The sequence below is a fragment of the Pteropus vampyrus genome, unplaced genomic scaffold (genome assembly GCF_000151845.1).
Source record: "Pteropus vampyrus isolate Shadow unplaced genomic scaffold, Pvam_2.0 Scaffold106, whole genome shotgun sequence".
Classification (NCBI taxonomy): Eukaryota; Metazoa; Chordata; class Mammalia; order Chiroptera; family Pteropodidae; genus Pteropus; species Pteropus vampyrus.
This window is the reverse complement of record NW_011888887.1, coordinates 1,335,614-1,343,730: the sequence shown is the minus strand read 5'-3', so window position 1 is coordinate 1,343,730 and position 8,117 is coordinate 1,335,614. Positions and strand designations below refer to the sequence as shown.

General features: G+C 33.8%; 1 pseudogene; it reads right to left on the bottom strand.

Moving 5' to 3' along the window:
• Positions 1 to 1,776: 1,776 nt before the first annotated feature.
• Positions 1,777 to 8,117, bottom strand: part of LOC105295488 — a 17,959-nt pseudogene continuing 11,618 nt past the window's right edge.

The following is an 8,117-nucleotide window of genomic DNA, read 5'->3' as shown; positions in this document are numbered from 1 at the left end:
CATAATTTCTAAACTGGCATGTTTTGATTATTTGCACATTTTGAAGTCAGAGAATCTAATCAACCTTTCTACTGGATTTGTATTTTTGTAGAAATGATAGCCTATTCTAGGGCGGTCAGTGTTGCCTGGACTATTGTACTAAAGAATAAATGAGTACGAGTCTTGATTACCTTACAAATAAATCTGGTTAACAGTTATATTAATTAAAATGCCTGGTTCTGCGGCTATTCTGAACTATTTATACGTGATTTAATTCATATCAGCAGCTAATTTGTATTTAATGCAAACTAATGGGTTTTATGTAAATGGAGCATGTGGCAGTCTATTTAAAAAACAAATTATCTCTAGTTTCATTTCAGTTATTTTAATTAAATTTAGAGTGTGTGTGTAGTGGGGGGGATACAGGGAAAAGGGATGTGTTATATACGAAGTGATGATTAAATCCAATTTAAGTCTACAGACTAAGAAACAAGTAATTCTCTCAACACATTGGCTCTTTCATAAAGTTTAAAGAAGAGGGTTAGTACATAGAAAAGCCTCTAAGATTCTAGATGGTGTGACTTTCTTAAGATCATGCTTTACAATATAAACCACAATCATTTAGTGCTTATGTAAATAAGTTTCTTTAGAGATTTTTAAATTTGGCTGGAAATTATGTTATGGCTTAAATGCCTAAAATATGTATATACATACATTTTTTCCTGTCTTTGATTTAGAAACTTTAAAACCATTCTATAAATTGTTTAACTAATGTTTACTTGACTTTCTGTCAATAGCTTAAACCTATGAAATCATATTTTAATTGTATTAAAGCTTTTCCTAGTATATTGTTTATATCGTTCTTTTATTTTTTTCAAAGAGTATTTTTTTCTCTTATTTCCTTAATTTTAAAATAAGTTCTGGAGCTAAAAAGGATTTTGGCACATTCTTCATAGTTTCTGCTATTTAATTCTAGTTTAGAATTGTCTCTCAGCTTGTATAACTAGTTCACTTCAAAGTTGACTAACTTCTCATTCTTTTTCTTGCATTAAGAAACTATTTTTCTGTTTTTATTGCCAGCTAGATCATAAGTTTTTGAAGGACAAGTATTATTTTTTTCATTTCTATACAATGTGATTTTGTTGTATATAGTAGATATTCAATGAATGCTTCTTGAATATCTTTTCAAAAAAATTATTTAAACCACTGAATGACAAGTTTCTAAAATCTTCACTTTCAGCATAAACAAAACATATTTCTTCTCATGCAGTCGGTTACAGGATAAAAACTAAATTCAACGATCTAATCAATCTGTTTTTCCAGATCAAGTTTCCAATATTATCTTAAAAATTCACTAACCATTACCACTTAGAGGTTGTGCTACTGTCATGGTAACATAATGAAGGGCACCTATTGGCCTTTCATATTGGAGTGGGGAAGTCCTCCAAGGGGAGGCGATATTAACATAGGCTTGAAGAAATTTTCTTGGGAAATATGGGAAAAATGGGTTTTCGATGTAGAACAGCACAGGTCTTCCTCACATAATATGGTATAACATTAATCCCAAAGAATATTCTATGTACTGGTATTGAACCCTTTCCTTAAGAAAGTATATTAAATCATCATCCTTCTTAAAACTTTTTCCAATTTTACATTTATAAAACTGCAGCTATTTAAAAAATACTCTGAATTTCCTCTCTTAAACTATGTCAAATGTTAAAATAATATATATAATTGGTATATCTCCACAGTTATAAAATATTGTCACAAGCTTGTACAGGAAAAGACAACCAATTTTTAAACTTTATATTTCCTTGTCACCAGAGACAAAAACAGCAAATCCAACAATTGTTTGCGGATGTTAATCCTGGTAGGAATGATCAGGTGACAGCTTCTTCGGTTTCGCTGGTTGTCTAGGGAAGCATTGACTTTCCTACACAGCACATATAAGGACTTCTGGTTCAATTCAGCTGCTGCCAGTTTGGAGCCACACACACGATTCAGCTCCTCCGGAGAAACTTTAACAGATATAATTAGCCATATTTGAAATGAAAGAACATTCACTCAGTCAAAATGATTGGAAATCCATTTTTTACAATGGAGTTAGACTCTAACCTTAGTTAATTAATTTCATCATATTTCACTTCGGGAACATCATAACTATTCAGATGGTATAGTAAATGGTTTGTTTCATACTGGGAGGTAACAGATGCACGAAAATAGGGTGGTCTTATTCATTCTTCAAAAACAGACTGAGAGCGGAAAGCTAACGTGGTATATAGGAGCTACCTCAATTCATGTAACCCCATTACATATGCAAAGTATGATTTAAACAAAGAATATCTCAAGGCATGTAATCTAAGGAAGAGGTGAGAAGAAGAGAAAATATATTTGCAAGAGCTCACTGCTATATTTTTTTTCTGAAGCAAAAAAGTAAGTTACTAAGATAGTGTTATTTGTGCAGTTGCCAAATCCCTCTTCTAACACCCTCTCTTTCAGGCCCTGCTCCCTTCTCAACTTAGCTGCATTAGCCGGCTACATCGATTCCATTGGCAGGTGATTTATCAGGCTAGCATTTCATCTTCCCTACAAAGGCAAAATGTGCCCTGTTCCTGGGGCTGTGAGGGGGAACAGACAAATATTCTTTTGATGCTACAAGGACACCAGACTGATAAAATTTGCTCCTGCATTGAACTTGACATGGAGGTGGAGTGCTTTAACTTTTAAAAGTCTATTCCATAACTCTCAGAATAACTGATGACTCTCGTTTATATTCAAGTTTTCAATGCAGATAAATCTCTTTTTCTTCTTTCATTCTAGGTCCAAAATTTTCACCTTCTATACACACACACCCTGTTATCACAAACTGACAAAAATCTTTCTACCTGCCGAGTCAGTCAGTCCATCCAAAAATGTATTCATCTATTCATATGCAGTGGGATAGAAAAATATTGCCATTTAAACCAAAGTCACCTGCATTTGCTTTCACTACTAGAGAGTGGAATGATTTATAACCGAGAGAAGATTCTTTGTTTAGAAAAGTACTACAGCCTTTCTTCCCCTTACTTGAGTGGGAAAAATAAGAAGAAAAAAATGAGAGAAGAATCTGGAGTTTTCAAAGGCACTTCAGAAACTAAGGGAAGAAGTAGCAACAAGACCACTTCACAGGTGAGTGACTTGTGCAGTGGCACAAGGCCCTGCATTTAGGAGGGCTTTATTTTTGGTTTAATGTTCTGTTGTCACTGTCTTGAAATCCTTAAAAAAATTTGAACAAGAGACCTGCATTTTTATATTGCACTAGGAGGGCAAATTATGTAGCCAGTTGTGGATAGCAGCACTCATTTTCTTTAATTTAGTTTAAATCTTGAGTTAAATATAGTGAAGTATTGCCAATCAAACGTCTTCAGCCTATTTCCAGGTGTGAACCAATGCAGCAAATAATGTGTAAAGCCACTTAATAACAGTAATGACTCTCATATCCTATAGCCCTGTGTTTTCAGACACTAGGGATGCTTTATTCCATAGGCTTGAGGTTAATTTACGGAATTAGCATTTATTTAATTAGACTGAGAGTTCTATTTTTTTTCCCCCTTTTATGATGTGTCCTGTGGTTTTCCTAAGAAACTGATTTTCATAATGAAGGATGTTAGGGCATGGGCTAACTTAACACAGACTACCTTAAACCTCACTCTTATTTTTTAATTTAGTTTTTTAAAGTACGATGTTCCCTTGGGGTGAATATGAAGGAGACTTGGGTAGGCAAGGTTTTAGTAACCTTGTGGAAGGTAGCTGTTCCTATTCACCTCTCTGCCTTTTTGTCTGAGAAAGTGAGTCTTTAAATGTAACGTCGCAAATGCCAGATACTCCCTTTATGAGTTTCCCTTAAAGCTAGGAAATAACATTCATCAAATCCTGGCTAATGGGAGCTGAGAAAAAAGGCTGTCGGAGGCTTTGAGGAAAAGTTTTCTTTGATGCTAAAGAGAGCAGGAACTCATTCACATTGCTTACCTATGGACATGATTTTATGAACACATGATTCATGGAGCTACAGCAGACATCTTGTGACAATGAGGGAAGAGCCATGAAAATGGAAGAGAGGAAAGATGGAAAGCGCATGAGACATGGATGGATGAAGTCATTTTGTTGCTGACTTGACCAATGCTAAAACACCTACCTCCAGAATTCTTGTAAATTTAAGACAGTAGTTCTCAAAGTGTGGCCCTTGGAGCAGAAATGTCAGTATTATTGAGAAATTTGGTAGAAAAGGGAATTCTTGGGTCCCACCTCATAGTACTGAATCAAAGACACTGGGGGTGAGGCCAAGAATTCTGTATTTTAACAAGTCCTTCTGATAATTTTGATACATACTAAAGTTTAAAAACTATTGCTTTATGTCAGCTATTCTATTCATTGTAAATCAAAGGATCTTAATTTGATTATAAAACATCTAGGCATTTTTAAATTATAATTTGTAAGATTTTACTTTCTTTTGATGTTATATTTTGACAATACAAGGATTCCTACAATTAGAAATAACTGAACTCAGTATTTAATTAACAGAAATAGTTTATTTAAGAAATTCTGCCTCATGTTTATTGCAGCATTATTTACAATAGCCAAGATATAGAAGCAACCTAAATGTCCATCAATGGGTAAATGAAGATGCGGCATGCATACACACACACACACACACACGCACACAAACATACACACACACAATATGGAATACTAATCAGCCATAAAAAAGAACAGAATCTTGCCATTTCTGACAACATGGATGGACCTTGAGGGCATTATGCTAAGTGAAATAAGTCAGACAGAGAAAGACAAATACCATGTGATCTCACGTATATGTGTAATCTAAAGCACAAATAAATAAAACAAAAATCCAAGCTCATAGATACAGAGAATAGACTGCTGGTTGCCGGGGGTGGGGATGGGGGTTGGAAGGTGGACAAAATGAGTGAAGGGGGTCAAAAGATACAAACTTCTAGTTATAAAATAAATAAGTCGTGGGGATATAATGTACAACATGGTAACTATAATTAATAATACCGTATGGCATATCTGAAAGTTGCTAAGAGCATAAATCTTAAATGTTTCAATCACAAGAAAAAAAAAGAATTTTTTTCATAATTCTGCATGAGGACAGATGGTATCTAAACTTATTGTGGTGATCATTTTGCAGTGTATACAAATACCAAATCATTATGTTGTATAACTGAAACTAATATGATGTTATATGTCAGTTAAATGATACCTCAATAAAAAATGATTACTTTGCTCATAACAACCATCTGTGAGAATCATTGTCATCAGATATGAAGCTGATTTGATAGTATGTTATTATTTGTCTCATTTTTTAAATTGTTAGTTACATCTTTGCTGTGATCTGGGACTATTTTTGATATCAATGGGGAAAATTGTGATAAATAGAAATATTACAAATTTTTGATTTGTAATATTTGTAATACGAACAATCTTTTTGTACATCAATAAAATAATTATTGGATTTGAAAGCAATATTTCTTAATTAGACTTTAACATTAGTTTGTTACTTTTCAGTATCACTCCCATGTTCTTTGCTCAGGATATTTCCATACACAGCTGTCAGCTTACTCTGTTCAACCATAACTCGACCTGTGTCTTCTCTACTTCTCTAAAGTTTCTTCATTACTTCTTCTCTGCCTATAGAAGTCTTCTTCAAAGTAGAAACATGTGCACTCCAGATATTTTCAAGGTGATAAATTGAGGTGCAGGTAAAAATATTAAAACTATTTATAATTTTTTATCTACTATTAGGAAACAAATCTTTACTAATAATGTAGCATATGGATCAACATTCGAGTATAAAGATGGTCCATTTTTCCATATATTATATACCGTGTACAATCTGAGAGCTATCTTGAAGTATAAAACTGACATATTAGGCAGTGGGGTCAGTAGAGCCTCCTTAAAAATTTTTTTTTTTTTTGCTGTCAACATATTGTTATTAATGCAGTTTATTTGTGCAAGACTTAGTGAAGTTACCAATTATATTATCTAGTTTTAACTACATGAACTTTCACAAATTAAAAGTATTCAGATACTACCAAGAAGAAATTGCAAGTTGAAGGAAGTATAAATAATTTAAATATAGGTGAAAATAATGGTATCGGTACTTTTCACTTTGTTCATGGGTATTTTGTCAGCCTTGTAACCAGATAAAAACAAATATGTTCTAATATGACACAATGAGAAGTTTCCAAGTACTTCTCAGGACAATTAAGAAGATTATCCAGAATATAAATTTATATCGATAATTTTTAGTGATGACCCTCACTCGAAGTGGATATTTGCCTTTAGACATTTGCTAATGACAGTTATAGCCATATCTATAACTATCGATTTTTATGTACACTAAACAATGTGTTATTTTATTTTTTACTGATTTCTAAAGTTTTATTGTGCTACTGATTTTAGCTGATAGAAGAGATGTAGTCAAAAAAGTGTATAGGGTCTTGCCTCATAAAATGAGGTGAAAATTCTTTGCTTCTAATATTAGGATTTCTGGTATCTAAGCCCAACCTGCTTTTCGATTATAATTTTTCTTGACTCTTTCATCATGCTCTGCGTGCTTCTGCTACACTGAAGAAATGCTCGTTCTTCTCCATGCCTAGCTTTACACACTTTCTCAAACTAATCAGCAGGAGTCATTTCAACTTCTCTGAACTCTCATTATGAGTGTTGATACTTTATAGTCTTTTAAGTTCTTTGAGGGTGGTAGAATTTATTATTTGATTCATTTTACATTCCCCATAATACATAGGATATGGGTTCCAAGACGATGTGTTAAAAGAAAGGCAGAAAGGAAATAAATATCAACTCTGTGAGCAAAAAATAAATAAATAAAAATAGTTTTTACCTGAAGGTTCAAGCTGATGGGGAGTCACCAACCTATTCAAATTAATTCATTTAATCATATCATTTTCAAAGTTTACTTCTTTTTACACTATATTTCATGACTAGAGCAAGCTTAAAATATCACCAGGCTGCTGTCTTTCTGTCATGTAGTGACATATGAAATATTACTTTATTCATAAGGCTATCCTCAGATGACAGAAACTACTGAACTACAGCAAATACAGAAACCTGAGAGGCAACAGTGTGTGGGGCATGGACATTTTATGCCATCAGACCCAGGTGACAGTCCCAGCTCCATTGCTTACTCAGTGCACACATGCAACTATTCTTCAAACTCTTTCTTTTCTAATGTTTTCATCTTTAAAATGGCTATATGAATTCAAATAAATGATACATATAAGGAACTTAACATAGTATCTGGACATAATAAATGTCCTACATACTAAAATGGGAAACTTTTATTTTCCTCTGCTCACAAATCTTCTAACACCAAATGTGAGTTCATTTCCTACAACCACCAATTCTCCATCTCTTTCGCCACCAACTGGGTGTTCTATAATTCAGTTATGATACTAACTACTCAGAGTTAGCACAGACTTCACAATTTAAGGACTCACTACTAGACTGCCCCTGACTTTAGATGCTGGTCATAAATCCAAGGTTGTCATTTGTAGTTCTGATCAACTGGCTATAAATTAAAGGTTCCCAAACCTCCTTCTCAGGTTTGATAATTTGCTATAATGGCTTAAAGAACTCAAAGAAACATTTAGTTGTGTGTTTACTGTTTTGTTATAAGGGATGTAATGAAAGATACAGGTGAACAGTCTGATAAAGAGGTACAGAGGGCAAAGTCCGTGACGGTCTTGAGTGCAGAAGCATCTGTCTCTTTTGATTTGGGGTATATCACTGTCCCAAAATATGTAGTACTAACTCGAAAGCTCTCTGCACTCTGTAGCTTAGGAATTTTTAAAAAATTATTTTTATGGAGCTTCATCACATAAGCATGGTTAATCTCCAATCCCTCTTTCTTCCCTAGAGGATTGGGAGTGGGCTGAAAGTTCCAAGCTTCTAATCATGCTTGGCCTTTCTGGTTACTAGCCAAGCAAGTACTGTTTCATTTTTCTGTCTCAGAAAAAAAGATGTTCCTATTACCCAGGAAATTTAAGGGATTTAGAAACTCTGAGAAAGATACTACTATCATCCCTACCACTCAGGGGTTTAGGAGCCTTGTTTTA